Source organism: Suncus etruscus, chromosome 5 (assembly GCF_024139225.1).
Source record: "Suncus etruscus isolate mSunEtr1 chromosome 5, mSunEtr1.pri.cur, whole genome shotgun sequence".
Classification (NCBI taxonomy): Eukaryota; Metazoa; Chordata; class Mammalia; order Eulipotyphla; family Soricidae; genus Suncus; species Suncus etruscus.
This window is the reverse complement of record NC_064852.1, coordinates 14,810,124-14,828,795: the sequence shown is the minus strand read 5'-3', so window position 1 is coordinate 14,828,795 and position 18,672 is coordinate 14,810,124. Positions and strand designations below refer to the sequence as shown.

The window sequence follows — 18,672 nt, the reverse complement described above, 5'->3', positions numbered from 1 at the left end:
ATTTTTGTTCCCAACAATGTGCTAGGTCTCCTTTTCTTTCTTTCTTTCTTTTTTTTTTTTTTTTGGTTTTTTGGGCCACACCCAGCGGTGCTCAGGGGTTACTCCTGGCTGTCTGCTCAGAAATAGCTCCTGGCAGGCATGGGGGACCATATGGGACACCGGGATTCGAACCAACCACCTTTGGTCCTGGATCAGCTGCTTGCAAGGCAAATGCCACTGTGCTATCTCTCTGGGCCCTAGGTCTTATTTTCAAGGGGCGTTTTATTTTTCCATGAAGAAGAATATGGTACACATTTATTGTTAAATGAAAATAAAGGCAATTTATTACCTGTATATGGTACAGTAATACAGTTGCTGTCAACACAAACCAGATAAACTGTGAATCCTATAGTATCAAGAACTTACTCACCACCTTGAAAATTCATTTTTATTCTGAGACAAAGCCTGGGGGGCTTTATTTTCTGGGGGGGTGCCTTATATTTCACCAGAAGGAAACCTGTAAGTAGTCTCATTTTTGGAGGATGTTTTCTTTTTGGGGAAACACAGTAGCCAGCCATCATCCCTAGGCCTAGGAAATCCTAATCAAAGAATCGCTATCTTAGGCCTTAACTTCATTTTTTTTTTTTTTTTTGGTTTTGGGTGACACCTGGCAGCACTCAGGGGTCACTCCTGGCTCTACGCTCAGTAATCGCTCCTGGTAGGCACGGGGGACCATATGGGATGCCGGGATTCGAACCACCGTCCTTCTGGATGCAAGGCAAACGCCTTACCTCCATGCTATCTCTAAGGCCCCAGGCCTTAACTTCAAAGCATAGTCATATCTTTGGTCCTGGTGAGCTGGTGCAAGTTTTGACCCACCAGGTTTACTACCTAGCATGAACCCGGGTTGCACTCCTATGGTCCCAGTTACAGCCTAGCAAATCTCCCCTTCCAGATTTCTCCTCCACTAACTGGCCTGGAACCTCATAGCCCAGCCAGCCAGCCCTGTTTGTCGGGTGTGGCTGCTAAAGGCCCATTAGGCCGGAGAGGAACTTGGGCTCCCCCTACAGGCCCAAAGTGGGTGTTTCTCCACAGTTCCTTCGCGCGTGGCTAAAAACTAGCAACTTGGGGGCCCGATGAGATAGCACAGAGGTAGGGCGTTTGCCTTGCACACAGCCCACCCAGGGAGGACGGTGGTTCGAATCCCGGCATCTCATATAGTCTCCCCAGTCTGCCAGGAGCGATTTCTGAGCGCAGAGCCAATAGTAACCCCTGAGTGCCACCGGGTGTGACCACTCCCCAAAATAACAACAATAAAAACTGGCAACATCACCAAAAGCCGTGACCACCACAGCATCGACTAAGTGCCAACTACATGTGTCCTAAGACCCCAATTCTGGGAGAGGCAAAGCCAGGATACAAACCCAGGTCAGCTACAGTCCTAGGAATCTTTGGGGGGTATAGAAGCATCTTCCTAGATGCACCCCATTTCCTTTCCTCCGTGCCTGCCCAGGATACCCCAAGAGCTATTGCATCATGGTGATGATGCTGTCAATGGTCCTGGGCCTTTATTTTTATTGCTGCCCTCGCTGCTTGCCCAGTCCTGGGCTATGCTGGGTACCACACTGCTTACTTCACCCTTCCCCACTCCCATTCTGCTGAGCGATCCCAAAAGTGGGCCCCAACTGCCCCTTATGTGCTCCCCAGCTGCTAAGCAGAGGGAATGAGTGAGTGGAGGAATGGTAATGAAGATGGCAAGCAAAAGGTAGCTCTGCATGAGGGGGCTGCGGGGCCTGTCACCATAGCAACAAAATGTGGGGTGGTGATGTTCTGGGAAGAGGGTAACCATGGCAACACGGCTGGAGAGGCCTATTTAGAAAGTCTCGCACTGCCCTGCGTCCTGGCCCTGCCCAGCCTGACCTGGTGCCGAGACCTGAACACTGCCCTCTCCCTGTCCCAGACACACCCATCCATCCCCTCAAACAGGGGTCATGCCCTGTCCCAGGGAGGCTCCTGAGGCCCTGGAATTTCCCACATTGGGGTGTCTGTGTGCTGGGCTGTGTAGAGAGGTCAATCCTGTGATAAAAAGGATATGGTGTGATTTGTGCCAACCACAGTCTGGTTTGAGTGCCAGAGCCACTTCATAGCAGAAGCAGACATGGGGTCCAGGCTCGTGTGTGTGTGTGTGTGTGTGTGTGTGTGTGTGTGTGTGTGTGTGTGTGTGTGTGTGAGTGACAGAGAAAGACAGACACAGAGAGACAGAGTCAAAGACAGAGAGACAGAAACAGTGAGAGCAAGCATCTAGGCGCTGTGGTGGGGATTTGGGATTGCAAAGGGATCCAGAGAGGGGATAGGCCCAAAGTGGTCTGGGGCAGTGGTGGCAGCGGGTGTTGGGCATGCAGGATTTCAGGCCTGTCCCAGGTGGGGATGTGGGGGTGGGTGGGCTGTGGGGCGAGAGGTTTCGGGTGGGTTTTGGGTTTGATCTTGCAGAAGCTGTGGGCTGGGCCCCCAGGGCAGGGCTCTTGGGGCTGGGGGTGGGACCAGGCGGGTGGGCCCGCTCCATCCATCCATCACCAAGGCTGCAGATCTTATCCTCTTCATTTCCGCCAGCCCGAAGGCTGCATCCATCACTCCGGAATGGGGGTTCTGGGGGGGGAGCGGGGGACTAGTCTGGGCCAACGCAGCAGCCACCAGACCCCCTCCTTTTCATGTGGTGGGGAGGCTGTCCTCCTTGGCTTGCAGAGGCCTGGGACAGGTGGTCTGTGTCCAGTCCCGAGGGTCCCCAGCCTGGCTCTCCCACGCTGGGTGAGGGTGCATGTGGGTGGGGGGAGTGTGCCTAGACCCCCCACTGAGGTGATGCAGAGAGCTGGTCGCACCTGGACCCCCAGGATGTCCTCCAGCGCTGGGGGGCCGGGCTCCCCTAAGGTCCTTATTTCATTTCCCCGCGCTGCCTAGGCTGGCTTCTGCCTAGTGTCTCTCGCACCTCCTTAAATTTTATGGCGCTGGGATTGTGGCCCGGGCCCACCCCTGGGAGGAAACGAATTGGGGGACCTCCCCACCCAGCTGTGGCCCCCCAGGCCTGGCATGGGTCAGATCTGAGACTCCTGGGTTCTGTGGGGTTCCTACTAGCCTGCCCCCTCCCTGGAATACTCCTGACCTGGGACTGGCCTAGGGGGGCCCCTCCAGGGTCTGGTTTGAGCTCTGTAGGGGTGGGGTTTGCCTCCCAGCACCCCAGACTGGTCCCGCCCCCATTCCTGGGCTCTGGGAATGTTGGGGTGTGTGTGGGAGGGAATAAGAGGAGCAGAAAACAAAGCCAGCCTTGGAGCCCCAGTGGCATTTGCAGCACCTGCCAACTGGATGGTCCCCCCCCCCCCAGGTCCCTAGTTAGGGACAAGGATACCTTCCCCAGCTGGCACCTGTCAGATTAGAGCTGGGAGTGAAGGGAGGGGTGTGGTCAGCTGCTTGGCCCTCACTGGGCCCTCCGCAGCTGGAGACATTCCACACTCCCTTTGGTGGGGCGGGGAGGCCCTAGTTGGGCAGGGGAGGAAGTAAAGAAAGGAAGGGTGATGAGGGGGAGATCACAGGGGTCAGATCAACATGGGGTTGGCATTGGCCAGAGGCTCACCGTGCTTCGGGTTTAACCAGAGTGAACCCCTTTTACAGGTCCCCCTCACTCCACATTCGCCTTCGCATTTCTCTGGGCTATTAGCCCAGATCACATGTACCAGTCAATCCAGCAGAAAGAAATCCAGATACAGTGGATATTGAGGGCCTGGAGTGATAGTATAACAGGGAGGTCATTTGCCTTGCACACACGCAGCCTACCTGGGTGTGATCCCTGGCATCCCACATAGTCCCCCAACCTGGCAAGGAGTAATTCCTTAGTGCAGAGCAGAAGTTGGCCCTGAGCATCACTGGGAGTGGCACAAAAAGCAAAACAAACAAAACCCAAAGTGCTTGGGAGAGATAGGGGGTAGTGACCAAGCAGGGTGGCCCCAACTTCCTGGGTTGCACCTGAGGAAGACTGGAGCGGGTCTCAACTGCAGCAGGGGGAACATTCTGTACCTCCAAGGACCAATGTTGGGGAGGTCACCCCAGGGTATTTCCCCACCCGACTCTGTAGGTGGTAACTGGTCAACGCCATGTGATCCAGCAAGGACCCTTCATGACCCCCATTCACGCTTTGCTGCCCATTCCTGCCCTGCCTCCATGTCACCTCCTGGGCACAGCCCCACCACCTTCACAATGCTCGCACCCATCTCCTTCCTAGGGTGCTCTCCCAGCCTTTCCCCAGTCTGCTCCCTCCCTCACCCTGAACCCCACAACCTTCTGTGCCCTCTTCCTCCTCCCACCAGGGCTTGAGGCTGATTCCAGGGTGTGTATGGAGGGCGGATGGATGGTGCAATTTTTGGGACATCACCCCTTGTCTTTTCTCTGAGCCATCCTCACACTGCCTGTGACATGCAAGAGACCTACCTGGGTGCGGGCTCCCCAGTCAGGAACATTCCACTGGCCTCACGTGGCTTTTGCATCTTATTGCAGAGGATGGTGGGTTGTTATGGAAACCAGGTACCAGCAGTGCTTGCTGCCTGCCCCTTCCTGTGCTGAGAAAGACCCCTGCTGCATGTTGGGGGTTGCCCAGTCCTTCCCTGTGTGTGCACCCAGAGACGTGAGCCTATGGTACTGCAGGCACCAAAGAGATGCCCCTATAGGCATGTTCCCTGTTCAACTACATACTGGCGTAGGTGCTGGGCAGGCAGCAGGAGTCAAAATAGTTGGCCCTTTTTTCTTGGGGGTTTATGCTCAGGGGTTACTCCTGGTGGTGATTAGGGGATTATATGGGCTGTTGGGGAGCCAACCAAGGCAAGAGTCCTACCCACTTCACTATTTCTCCAGTTCTTTTCCTTCCTTCCTTCCTTCCTTCCTTCCTTCCTTCCTTCCTTCCTTCCTTCCTTCCTTCCTTCCTTCCTTCCTTCCTTCCTTCCTTCCTTCCTTCCTTCCTTCCTTCCTTCCTTCCTTCCTTCCTTCCTTCCCTTTTTTATGTCCTTCTTTCTTTTACTTTTTTCTCTTTTCTTTTTTTTTTCTTTTTGGTTTTTGGGCCACACCCGATGACACTCAGGGGTTACTCCTGGTTATGTGCTCAGAAATCATTCCTGGCTTGGGAGACCATTTGGGACCCTGGAGATCAAACTGAGTTCTGTTCTAGGTCAGCTGTGTGCAAGGCAAATGCCCTACCACTGCGCTATCGCTCCAGACCCATCTTTCTCCTTTTTCTTTCTTTCTTTCTTTCCTATCTCTTTCTCCCTCTTTCTTTCTTCCTTCTTTTCTTCCTTTCTTTCTCCTTTTTCTTTCTTTTCTTCATTTTCCTTTCTTTGTTCTTTCTATTTCTTATTCTCTTCCTTTCCTTTTCTTTTTCTCATCTTTTTTCTTTATTTTTCTCTTTCTTTCCTTCATTTTCCCTTCCTTTCTTTTTTCTTTCCATTTCTTGCTCTTTCTTTATATCTGGTAATGTTCAAGACTTATTCCTGGCTCTGTATTCAGGTATCAATCCTGCTGGGGCTTAGGGAACCTTAGGGCTGATAGATGTGTCCCCCATGTGTTAAATAGGACTAGATTCTGCCTGGATTAAGAAACAGAACCAACCATTTGTTTTTTTCTTTATCTCTTTTTTTTCTGTGTTCAGTTTTTGGGTCACACCTGCTAGTGCTCAATGCTTATTTCTGGCTATAATCAGGGCTCTGTCCTGGGGTTTTGGGGAACCATATGTGATGCTAGGGATTGATCTAGGGTCAATCACTTGCAAGATATGTGTCCTGTTCCATCCACTATCTCTCTAGTCCCCAATCGTGATTTTTCAGTGGCTTTGCTAGATAATGAGAAGAATCTTCTAGATAATGCTAGAATCATCTATGACTCAACATCTTCTGTCAAAAAAAAAAAAAAGCACAACACTGGGACACTGGGACTGAAGCAATATCATCTTGAATAGAGACTTTGCCTTCATGTAGCCAATGTGGATTCAATCTCTGGCATCCTATATGGTCCCTCCAGCCTGCTAAGAGTGATTTTTAAGGGTATAGCCAGGAGTCACCCTAAGCAGTGCTGGGTGTGACAAACAAGACAAAAACAAACAAACAAACAAGCACAAGACAGGGCCAGGAGACAGGGCAGTGGACTGAACTCAAGCTTTGTATGTGGGAGCCATAAGTTCCACACTCTGCACTTCAAAGCTCCCTGAGCATCAGCATGAGGACCCCTGAGCTTCGAGTATCCCCAAAGGTCTTATTAACATCAAAATAATAATAGAAGAAAACAGAAAACAAAGGGAACAGAGAGCAAAGCTGGAGAAACTGGAGTTAAGCAAAACCTCTGGCAGGGGCAGAAAGAAACCCAGCAGGGGGGAAAGGAAGCAGAGAGCAGCAAGCTGAGAGGTTCTGAGCCAGTTTCTCTTCCTAGCTCTTGGTGCCCTGTTTGGGAATGTACCCCAATTTCAGCCCTCAGCATTCTCACAGAGGTAGTAGGGCCTTCCCTTGTGAGCTTGTGGCTGGAGGACCCAAGTGTGATGGAAAGGGAACCTAGACATCTGTCAAGGGCTGAGACAAAATCATTGTCTGTTCGGTCTAAGTCTCTTCTTGGCAACAGAAGTCAGTCCCCAAATTAAGCAGAAATGGAAGGGATTCATTGGTGGATTTTCCCTAAAGGAAAGATAAGGCCAATCTGTGATATACAAGTAGATGCAGTGGGAAAGTTGGGGATCAAGGACAGGGTGTTGGCAATAGCATTAAGAAGAATAGGAACAAGGAAGTTCCAGGATAGTACTTGGTAAATAAGCATTAAGAAAATTTTAAGGGACTGGAGAGATAGCATGGAGGTAAGGCATTTGCCTTACATGCAGAACGTCGGTGGTTCGAATCCCGGCATCCCATATGGTCCCCCAAGCCTGCCAGGAGCAATTTCTGAGCAGAGAGCCAGGAGTAACCCTGAGCGCTGCCGGTGTGACCCCAAAACAAAACAAAAACAAACAAACAAAAAAGAATAACCCCTGAGTGCCTGAGCGCCACTGGGTGTAGCCGGAAAAAAAATATAAAGAACCTGGGTTTATACCATGGATGTAATCATGGTTTAACATGTATGTATGTTGGTATAACATTATCATCACTATTGTGATTTATTATTGATAGCAATTATATATAAAATATTTGTGCTATATATTCCATGTATTATAAAATGTTATTAATATGTAAAATATGTAAATATGGACAATGACATTCACAGGTTAAGGAAGAATAGCAATGCCTAAAAGCACTTAATCAAAAGCAATACTTCTTGATTAAACTTCTATGAAGAAAAAGGAATTTTCTCGTGAAGTTTAACAAAATCACAGTAGGAAAAAAAACGCTAAGGCTTTCTTTTTCCTTAACAAAATAATTTCTTTCTAATCAACATTTTATTGGAAGAAGAGGGAGAAGGAAAAGAAGGAAGGTGTAATGATGTGAAAGAAACAAAACGATCATTTCCAGATGATATGATTATCTACCCAAAAAAGAACCCAAAACAAAATAACATACCGTGATTATTAGAATTAATAAGAGTTTATCAAGGTGTCAGGATATAATATCCCAAACGAAATTGCTCTGCTCTATGCTTGCTTATAAAGCAATTCGGGGAAAGATAGCATTTCAGAGAGCAGCAGAAAGTAAGAAATCTAAAAATAAATCTAATAAAAGATGTACAAGGCCTGATGCAAATATAATGACATAACTTTATTGAAAGACATTAAAGGAAACCCAAATAAACAGGGAAATTTATTCTGCTCAAGGAGGAAAAGACTCATTATCTCCCTTTCCTCGGTTCTCCCCATATTGATTTATTCCAATCAAAATCCCACCAGGATTTTTAGAAGGGCCCTTAAAAGCGAATTCTGAAATCTCCCGGGATTTCAGACCTAAACCGACCTAAAGTTGCAGGTGGGCAATGCTGGGAAGAGAAGCCAGGGCAGCCATTCTCCGGGAGCTGCTGCATTTAGCCGGTGTGTTGGGGGGACAGAGATGGGGGTGTTGCAGATTGGGAGTGATAGAACCACCCTCTCAGCATGGGTGAATGAACCCAGCACTTCCTGGATGCCTATGCATTCTCACCTGGTCTCCAGAATAAACCCTGAGAGAAGAGATATTTCAGTGTGAAGAGAGAAACTCAGAATGCACAGGAAACAGTCTGAACATCACTATGTGAGTTGGCAGGGAAGAGGTTTGTCTGTCTATAAGACAAGTACAGATGGGGCTGGAGAGATAGCATAGCAGTAGGACATTTGCCTTGCACGAGGCTGACCCAGGATGGACCTAGGTTTGATTCCCAGCATCCCGTATGGTCCTCCGTAGCTGCCAGGAGTGATTTCCAAGCCAGAGCCAGAAGTTAGCCTTGAGCGCCACCGGATGTGGCCCCAAAACAAAACAAAGCAAAAAGACAAGTACAGAGCATTCACCATATAGAGATGGTCCATTTGGCCAGGGTGGTCTGCTGTGGTCTCTTATGACCTCATTTTCTTTCTGTGTCATCTCCTGTCCTAATGCCTGCCTGCCCCCTCCATGTTATGTCATACCTCCCCCACAATAGGCTCGTTTCATCTGTGTTCCCTTTGGAACACCCTAGAAGTCTTGGGGAGTTATTTGTAATATGTGCCGACCCTGTTAGCCAGCAAGGAACAACTTCTGTCCTCCTGGTGCATTCAGGACCAAAGATGTTCCCCCAGCTGATGACCAGGGAAAATGACCAGAGACCCTTTATTCCATTCCAACAATACTTATATAGAACAAGAGGATCTGGGAAACGTGATAGGTGGCAGGACATAGCAGAAGCATAGCTAGAGAGGCCAGTGAGGTGCCAGGGAGAAGGAAATATAAACATTGGGGCTTAGGGATGTCTCGGTAGCAACCAGTGTCCATAGGTAATCTTCCCCCTCTGCTTTTTTTTAAACTTTTGGGCCACACCTAGTAGTGCAAAGGGGTTACTCCTGGCTCTACACTCAGATATTACTCCTGGAGCCAGAGAGATAGCACAGCTATAGGATGTTTGCCTTGCAGGCAGCTGATCCGGGACAGAAGGTGGTTCGAATCCCAGCATCCCATATGGTCCCCCGTGCCTGCCAAGAGTGATTTTGAGTGCAGATCCAGGAGTAACCCCTGTAACCCAGAAACCCCCCCCCAAAAAAAGAGTCCCTACATCCACTAAGTCCAAGATATTAACAGGCATTTTACAAAATAAAGAATATAGGTGAAGTCTATTCATCGGAAAAGATGTCCCATCTCTGTAATATGAAGGTAGCAGATTGAGATTAACTGTGCAGGTCAAAATTAAAAGATGGGGCCGGAGAGATAGCACAGTGGTAGGATGTTTGCCTTGCATGCAGCTGACCCGGGAGGGACCCAGTTTGACTCCCGGTTTCCCATATGGTCCCTCAGCCTGCCAGGGGTGATTTCTGAATGCAGAGCCAGGAATAACCCCTGAGCTCTGTCGGATATGACCCCCCCAAAAAAAATCAAAACAACACAACAGAAGAACTTGGATCAGACAAGTGCAAGGCAAGCAAACACCTTACCCCTCTGTTTCCCATAAAGTACTTTAGGACTATATCAAGAAAATAAAAGGAATAATACTTGGCTGTTGGTTTTATTTTGCTTCATAATTTAGTTATATGTATAGATATTTTGTGTGTATGTCAAATATAAAATAAAATAAATAAAATGAACAATGATATACTTTAAAAACAGGGGCTAACGAGATAGTATAGCACATAAGATGCTTCCCTTCCACTCAACTGACCCTACTTCAATTCCCAGCATCTTATACTGGGAATATACATCTTATCCCAAACACAATCAGGAGTAATTCCTGAGTATAAAGCCAGGAATACCCCAAACACTGGAACCAAATAGATAGTACAGTGATTAGGGCATTTGCCTTAAATGTGGCTGACTTAGATTTGACCTAGATTTGGACCTAGTTTGATCCAAAATCAGGAGTAAACCCTGAGCAATGCCTAGTCTGGTCCAAAAACAAAAGCAGTAAATTCAAACAACCACAAAAAAGGAGAGATAGAGGGGCCAGAGAGATAGCACAAAAGTAGGGCGTTGGCTTGCACGCAGCCAACCCAGGACGAATGGTAGTTTGAATCCCGGCATCCCATATGGTCCCCTGAGCCTGCCAGGAGCAATTTCTGAGAGCAGAGCCAGGAGTAACTAAATCCTGAGCACTACTGGGTATGACCCAAAAACCAAAAAAAAAAGGAGAAATAGAAAGAAAGAAAGAAGGAAAGAAAGAAAGAAAGAAGAAAGAAGAAGAGAAGAAAGAAAGAAAGAAAGAAGAGGAAGAAAGGAAAAGAAAAAAGGAAAAGAAGAAAAGAAGAAAGAAAGAAGAAAGGAAGGAAAGAAAGAAAAAGGAAGGAAGAAGAAAGGAAGAAAAAAAGAAGAAAGGAAAAAAAGGAAGGAAGAAGAGAAAGAAGAAGGAAGGAAGGAAGGAAGGAAGGAAGGAAGGAAGGAAGGAAGAAAGGAAGAAAGAAGGAAGAAAGGAAGGAAGAAGAAAGGAAGGAGAGAAGGAAGAAAGGAAGAGAGAAAGAAGAGAGAAAAAGAAAAAGAAAGGAAAGAAAAGAAAGGAGGAGGAGGAAAAGAAAAAGAAAATAAAGGGAGGAGAAGGAGGAGAATAAAAGAAGAAAGGAAATAAAGGGAGAAGAGAGAAGAAGAAAGAAGAAGGAAGAGAAAGAAGAAGAAGAAGAGAAGAGAAAAGAGAAGAAGAAGAAAGAAGAAGAAAGAAGAAGAAGAAAAGAAGAAAGAAGAAGAAGAAGAAGAAGAAGAGAAGAAGAAGAAGAAGAAGAAGAAGAAGAAGAAGAAGAGAAGGAGAAGAAGAAAAGAAGAAAAAAGAAGAGAAGAAGAAGAAGAAGAAGAAGAAGAAGAAGAAGAAGAAGAAGAGAAGAAGAAGAAGAAATAAAGGAATGGACAAAGACAATAGGTAAGAGGGAACAAAAGAGGAGGTAGGAGTGATCATTATCATCAAAGTGGAATCTAAACCCCCCACATTAAGCAAGACTGAAGGAGGTGGTTTCATCCAGACTCATGCCCTGAAGGGGATGTGACAGCCATCACCCAGTGCCAGCAGCCAACATCTGTCTCCACAGACAGAAACTCCAATGCATTGTGTTTGCTCAGAACAAGGGGAGGGGTCCGGGTGGGAGGGAGGAGAGGAGTGTGTGAGGGCCAATACCCCCCTCAACCTGGAGGGCTCTTAGAGATGGGAAGCGCTCAGAGTATTGGCTTGAGGCAATAGTATCTCCTTGAATGTCGGGACCTCGAAAGTCAATCTGGGTTGATCCCCATCTGGCATCCCATAAGGTCCCCCAACCACCTCCGGAATGAGCCAGGAGTAAGCCCTGAGCACTGCCAGGTGTGGCCCAAAATCAAAAGAGAAAAAACAAAGAAGCATTGACAGATCCTGGGGTCCAGTGTGGCCTCCCTCAGACCCCTAAGCCCAGGAGTCATCAGCCCCCCTCTTCCTGGCCCCCCAGGCACGACCCCCACTTCTTCCTGGTACTTCTTTTGTGTTTTATTTGGGGCCATACCTGCTGGTGCTCAGGGCTGATTCCTGGTGGGCTTGGAGGACCCTATGGGGTTCCCAGGGGTGGAACTCAGATCAGTGGGGGTCTAGGAGGAGCCCTCTTCCAGCTACTGACCAGCCCCTTAACCTACAGGAGTGCTCCCCGGGGTGTCCAGCTCCCCCCTTCCTGCTCCCCAAACCAGCTGGGTTTGACCCTGGGAGCTGTGGGTGTCCCCATCTCCTCCTGCCCAGACATGCCAAGTCAGAGCTGGCCAGCGCCCAGCAGAAAGATGCCCCGCCTGCTGGGCTCCCCAGAAATCCTCGCCTGACCCCGGGGCTGTTCCCAGGCGCACCTCCCTGGCCTCCCGGGGTCCTGGCCCAGCCACCCCAGCCCTGGGCCCAGGCGAGCGGCCAAGACTCCGGGGCTTTTCCTGTGCGGCCTGGCCGGGCTCCCGGGCACAGCAGCCTGGTAGGCCGGTACCTGCCGGAGGCGGCCCTGCCCCAGCCCCTGTCCTAGCCCCTGCCCTGCCCCTTCTCTCGGCCTCGGCCTGTTGGTCCTGAGACCTGGGTGGCCACGACTGTCTGTCCCCAGGCTGGGCATCGTCTGCCTGCCTGCCTGCCTGCCTGCCTGTCTGTCTCTCTGTTCTGTCTGTCTGTCTCCCTCCTTCTCTCTCTCTCTCCTTCACTCTCTTCCTCTCCCTCTCCTCTCCCTTTCTCACTCTCCCTCTCTCTTTCCCTTTCTCTGTCTCTCCCTGGTTTGTTGTGTTTTTATTGTTTTATTGCTTTGCTTTGTTTTGGTGGGTGGGGGCCCTCTCCAGGTGGTGCTCAGGGATTATTCCTGGCCAGGGATCAAACCCACGTCCGCTGAGAACAAGGCAAGCAGAATTTATGGCTCTGGACTCATTTTATTGTATTTTATTTTATTTTATTTTATTTTTCTTTCTTTTCTTTCTCATTTTTTTGTTTTTGTTTTTGGGTCACACCCGGCAGCACTCATGGGTTACTCTTGGCTCTACGCTTAGAAATCGCTCCTGACAGGCTTGGGGGATCATATGGGATGCCAGGATTTGAACCACCATCCTTCTGCATGCAAGGCAAACACGCTACCTTCATGTTTTCTCTCTGGCTCTCTTTTCTTTCCTTTTCTTCTCTTTCTTTCCTATTTTCTTTCTTTCCTTCCTTTCTTATTTCTTTTCTTTTCTTTCCTTTTTAAAAAACATTTATTTATTTATTTATTTATTTATTCATTTATTTATTTATTTAGGTTTTTGGGCCATACCAGTGGCGCTCAGGGGTTACTCCTGGCTCTAAGCTCAGAGATCGCTCCTGGCAGGCTTGGGACCAAATATAAGATGCTGGGAATTGAACCCGGTCCATCTTGGGTTGGCCTCCTACAAGGTAAATGCCCTACCACTGTGCTATTGCTCCAAATTCTTCCTCCCTCCCTCCCTCCCTCCCTCCCTCCCTCCCTCCCTCCCTCCCTCCCTCCCTCCCTCCTTCCTTCCTTCCTTCCTTCCTTCCTTCCTTCCTTCCTCCTTCCTTCCTTCCTTCCTTCCTTCCTTCCTTCCTTCCTTCCTTCCTTCCTTCCTTCCTTCCTTCCTTCCCAGCTGTTCTCAGAGCTTACTCCTGCCTCTGTACAAAGCAAGTGCACTATCCACTGTACTATCATTTTGGCCCCTCTTATTTTTATTTATTTTTGCTGGGGGGCATCCACACCTGGTGATACTCAGAGCTTATTCCTGGCTCTGCACTCAGGAATTACTCAGGAAAACTATTTGGGCTTGGGGAAACTATTTGGGATGCTAAGGATCAAAGCACCTTACCTGCTGTACTTTCATTCCAGTCCCTCTTTCTTTTATCTTTGGTCCATATCCTGGTGCTCAGGGCTTGAACCAAAGCCTCTTGAGCTTCCCATGTTGAGAATCTCTCCAGTTCAGGCCCATCAATGGGATCAATGGTTGGTCCACACGATTCTGAGAGGCTTGCTCAACTGGATGTGCAACCTCTGGACCCTGATGGACACTGCTTGGCACTTGTGATGGGTATAACCCAGTCACATCCTTTAGAAATTCAGCTCCAGGGCCCGGAGAGATAGCACAGTGGCATTTGCTTTGCAAGCAGCTGATCCAGGACCAAAGGTGGTTGGTTTAAATCCCGGTGTCCCATATGGTCCCCCGTGCCTGCCAGGAGCTATTTCTGAGCAGACAGCCAGGAGTAACCCCTGAGCAATGCTGGGTGTGGCCCAAAAACCAAAAAAAAAAAAAAAATTCAGCTCCAGAAATTCACTTTTTCTGTGAAATTTTCTTGTCCATGAGATCCCCCTGCCTGTGTGTGGGCACAGCCTCCTAAGTCAGTCTGTGAGTAAATTGGGGGTCTCACCTCCACAGGACAGGTGTGTGGGGGCTGAGAGGACCCCATGGATGTGCTGACAGCTCCAGGGGCAACTCCATCTACACTGTGTGCTCCTACCAACCCCAGGATATTCATTAGTCCTGGGGACCCAGGGAGCGAATGTCCCAGACCAAGCATCCCACACCCCACACGTGTCTCCTCAAAATATCAGATGGGAACCCTTGCACATGAGGCTATAACAAACCAGAGTTCAAGTTCAGTTGGTGATGCTGCAAAACTTGTGAGGGGTACAGAGATCACTATGGCACTCGGCTAAATTTCTTCTTTGTTGCATTAAATAATTAAGGATGGGGCTGGATGGTGGATGATGCCATCCAGCCCACATGGCTCTGCAACCTCCATGCAGCCGGCGAGTTCCAGGCCCAGGTGAAATCACTCACACGCAGGCTTCAGGAAGAATCATCTTTATTTATGCCCTAGCCACCACAGGTGTGTGGCCTATGTCAACCTTTTAAGCATTCAGCTATATTTTGCTAGCCCTGCATCTTATCTCCTGTTAGCCATCTTCCCTTTGGGCTCCATGCGGCCCAAAGATCCAAAAGCCAGGAAGCCAAGCCGGGCCAAGAGAGAAACGGCAAAAGGCCCGAATCCCCTGGCTCAGAGGTTTATCTATCCTTTTCCAGACCCCTCCCATAAATGGGAGGTCTTGCAGGTAGTTACACCTATTATCCGGTTCCCAAGACCCCTCCCAGATATGGGTGGGTCTTAGGGTCTTTGCACCCAACTTCAGGGTTTTAGCTAGGTACACCAACACTTCTTTGTTCCTTTTATTAAATTTTATTTTTATTTATTTATTTATTTATTTATTTATTTATTTATTTATTTATTTATTTATTTATCGGGTTTTGGGGCATACCTGGTGGTGCTCAGGGGTTACTCCTGGCTCTGCTCTCAGGAATCACTCTTGGTGGGCTCGGTAGACAATACGAGATGTTGGAAATCGAACTCGGGTCAGCTGTGTGCAAGGCAAATGCCCTACTTGCTGTGATATCACTCTGGCCCATGCTTTTTTTTCCTTCTTTTCTGAGCATTAGTTTTTTTTTTTAATGCCAGAAACTTTTCCCATCATCTTCTGAGCATGGTGTGGGACTGAGCTCCCAGACTTGGTGGTTAGCGACAGGGAAGGTTTAACTCAAACCATTGCAGACAAGAAGGATCTCGACAGATCATGATGGCATTTGACCATCAACACCCCTTAAAGTGAAGCCTAGGGGGGGCTGGAGCGGTGGTGCAAGCGATAGGGCATCTGCCTTGCATGCACTAACCTAGGAAGAACCATGGTTTGATCCCCTGACATCCCATATGGTCCCCCAAGCCAGGAGTGATTTCTGAGCTCATAGCCAGGAGTAACCCCTGAGTGTCACCGGGTCTGCCCCCCCCCATCAAAAAAAAATGAAGCCTAGGATGGGACTTGAAGAAGAGTACAGTGGGCAGGACGCATGCCTACAGCTGGGTTCGATCCTTGACCCCCAATAGAATCCTCGAGCCCCACCAGCAGTGATCCCTGAGTGCAAAGCCAGGAGTAAGCCCTGAGCACCACCAGGTGTGGCCCCCAAATAAACACCATGAATAAAGTGAAGCCTGGGGGTTGCCAACGTCCTGTGATTGCCACCGAGTCTAGGGCCCCCTCTGGTGGTCACAAGCAGAGTTGCCAGCACCTGGCATCCACATTGGCACTGGCGCCCTCACCCTGGGACCACCCAAGGGCAAGCTGCCTGGCAGGGACAAGTCCCCACCGCCGGTGCCTGGAAGCCTCCTCTGGCCTGGCCTTGGCATCAAGGAGGCTAAAATTTATGCCAGCTTCAGAGCACGAGGCAGGAAAGGCCAGTGTGCCAGGAGACGGTTTCTGGAAGCTTCCCCGACTCAGGTGATGTAGGTGGTTACTGCTGCTGCCAAGGACAGGGTGCACCCTCCCTCCCAGGGTCGTGAGCCCCTCTGGATTCAGTGTTCCGGGCCAGACTAGTGTTCCTGAGTAAGGAGGTAGAAGTGAGGGGCATATTTGGATAGTTTTAGCCTTTCTTTTTGTTTTTGGAAAGAGAAATCATCCAACTGTGCTCAGGAATTTCTCCTGGCCCTAGCTCTGCCCTCAGGAATCATGCCTGATTGCTTTTGGGTAACTATGGAGATCCCAGCATTGAACCTGGATTGGCCAGGCAAGTGCCTCCTATTCATTGTGCTACTCTCCAACCCATTTAAAAAGCAAACAAACAAAAACCTAATTATTAATCATTTTTTCTTTTTTGGGTAGGGTCACACCCTGTGGTGCTCAGGGGTTATTTCTGTCTCTGCATTCAGGAATCATTCCTAGCAGACTGGGGGAGACCACATCAGTTGTAGAGGATCGAACCTGGGTCAGCTGCATGCAAGGTAAGTGCCGTCCCCGCTTTGCTGTGCTGTAGCTCCTGCCCCAATCTTAGTCCTTTTTTGAAGGTCTGGTGTCTCCTGCGCTGAGCCTTCCCAGGGTTTGTTAGGAAAGAGCAGTTCATTGGTTAGGGTAGTGGCCCTATCACAGACGGTGAGTGGCAAACCGGGATTTTGGACCCACCATGTCATCCCTGAGCTGGGACTCTGGGGTGGGGACCCCCAAACCACAACTCCAGTTACCCCCACATCCCATTACCATCCCATGCATGGCGGTCCCAGTGACTGAAATGGTTAAACAAAATGGTTAAACTGATCCTTAACTGGGGGAATTCCCCACTAGGGAGACCCCACAGGGCAGGATCAATATCCCTTGAGGTGGACTCAGACCTTGCCTGGTGGGGGGAGCTATCTTGCAGCCCTAAGCCTGCCCACCTGCCCTGAGATAGAAGGGAGGGTCCAGGCTGTGTGTTGGGGGGCAGGTGCCCTCACGCATCTGTGTGTTCCTCCCTCTGGACCCCGAGGGACGATTTCTGAACTCGGAGAAGCAGCAATGTCTCCACAAGTTGTTTTTTTTTTTTTTACCTTATCAGTGTCCCCACTTTCCTTATCAAGAAGTGGGGGGCTAACAGTAGCAGCCACTGTGATTAGTGAGGGGGGACAAAGCAACAGGGTGGGGACAGAAGCAAGACACCAGCCCTGTCCGCAACTTCCTCCCCATGTTTCTAGCTCTGGTTCAAATCCCAGCTCTGGAGGTTCTGGCTGTGTGACCTCAGACAAGTTCATTACCAGCTCTGAACCCCTTTTTTTTTTTTCTGTTCTTAAAAGTGGGAGTGCTCCCACTACTTCTCAGGGGTGTGATGACGGAGGCAAGCCTCAGCGCTGAGAATTGCCTGCCCCTGATCAGGTGCAGAGAAGCATCGTCTTCTTCCCTCTGGGGTCTCTAGTCTCCTTCCTCCTGAGGTCGCCTGGAACCCTCTAGCCCGAATTCAGGCTCACACCTGCCTGACTCCCGACCGCCACCTCGTGGCCAGAAAGGAGATAGCAGGGCCATAGCAAAATCCAAACTAACTTGGGGTCCCTTACACAATCTGGTAAAATAAAAAAGAAGGGGAGTGATAGTTGGGATGTCACCCATAGAAAAATACAGAGATGCTGCTACACCTTTACTGAAGAGGCAGAAAGCTGCTCGCCATTGGATCCATTCCTGCTAGACTGTGCTAGAATTTTGGGCATTTTAGGCATTCATTTGGTTCTGCCAAAATCAGAGTTGGGGTCACATCAAGGGGCCCAGCAGCTGAAAATACACTTTTTCTTCACCTCCAGCCTGGAAATCAGGATTTTGAGGTTTTATTCTCTTTTGGGGATGGGGGTGGGGGCACACCTGGGAGCGCTCAAGGGTTACTCCGGCCTGTGCTCAGAAATTGCTCCTGGCAGATTCTGGGAACCATATGGGATGCTGGGAATTGAACAGGGGTCTGTTCAGGTTTGGCTGCATGCAAGGCAAATGCCCTACCGCTGTGCTATCGCTCCAGCTCAAGGTTTTATTCTTCTTTAGAGCTGTATCCAGCACCCCATGCTGACACACACACACCCCCCAGCCAGTCCAGCCCAACATTTTGGAGGGTGCATTCTTACTCCTCCAAATCTGTGCTTCCAACCATGGATGGGGCCAATGCACCCTTTTTGTTGCGGTGCCACCTGAACCCTTTCGTAGTACTTGTCAGCATCTGCCATCTGACCCTGCCACTCAGGGACTTGGGACTTGAGACCCCCAATCCAATTTGGGTTCTCCCTGTTTCCTGGTCCCTGAGTATGCACACACACACACACACACACACACACACACACACACACACACACACACACACACACACACACACACACACCACCTCTGAGTACTGAATCTGGCTGGTCCCCACTCCTGAGTTCCTTTTACCTTCTCCTATTTCACACTGGACCATCTTGGGGTGTTCCCTAGAGCTCCCACTGCCCTTTCCCTGATTCCCCCTTTGAGCCTTGTCTGTCTCCATCCTAGTTTCTTTCTATGCCCTATTTGGGGGCACTGTCTTAGGAGAACCTGCCCACCAAATGGGGTAAAGAGCAAATGAGAACATCACCCAGCCAGGCCCCGGGGGTGGGAGAGTTCTGAAGTTAGAGACATAAACAGTGCCACTGAGTGACCTTCTTTCAGTGCTTGGGGTCTGCCTGACCTGGGTCAAGGTAGTATGACATGATGGATACAGCATCTCTCTAGAGGTGAATTACAGTTCCTGTCATTTGGGGCTTCAGGGAACCTGAAAACAAGACTGGGAGATCACAGCCTGGTCCTCCCAG

The 18,672-nt window shown here is 49.3% G+C and overlaps 1 long non-coding RNA gene across 1 annotated transcript; it reads left to right on the top strand.

Moving 5' to 3' along the window:
- The first annotated feature begins 1,679 nt into the window (after positions 1 to 1,679).
- On the top strand, positions 1,680 to 18,453 carry LOC126009688 (uncharacterized). Its single transcript, XR_007495908.1, has 3 exons — positions 1,680 to 1,744; positions 16,223 to 16,341; positions 18,374 to 18,453. It is a non-coding gene; the product is annotated as an uncharacterized LOC126009688 (long non-coding RNA).
- Positions 18,454 to 18,672: the final 219 nt, after the last annotated feature.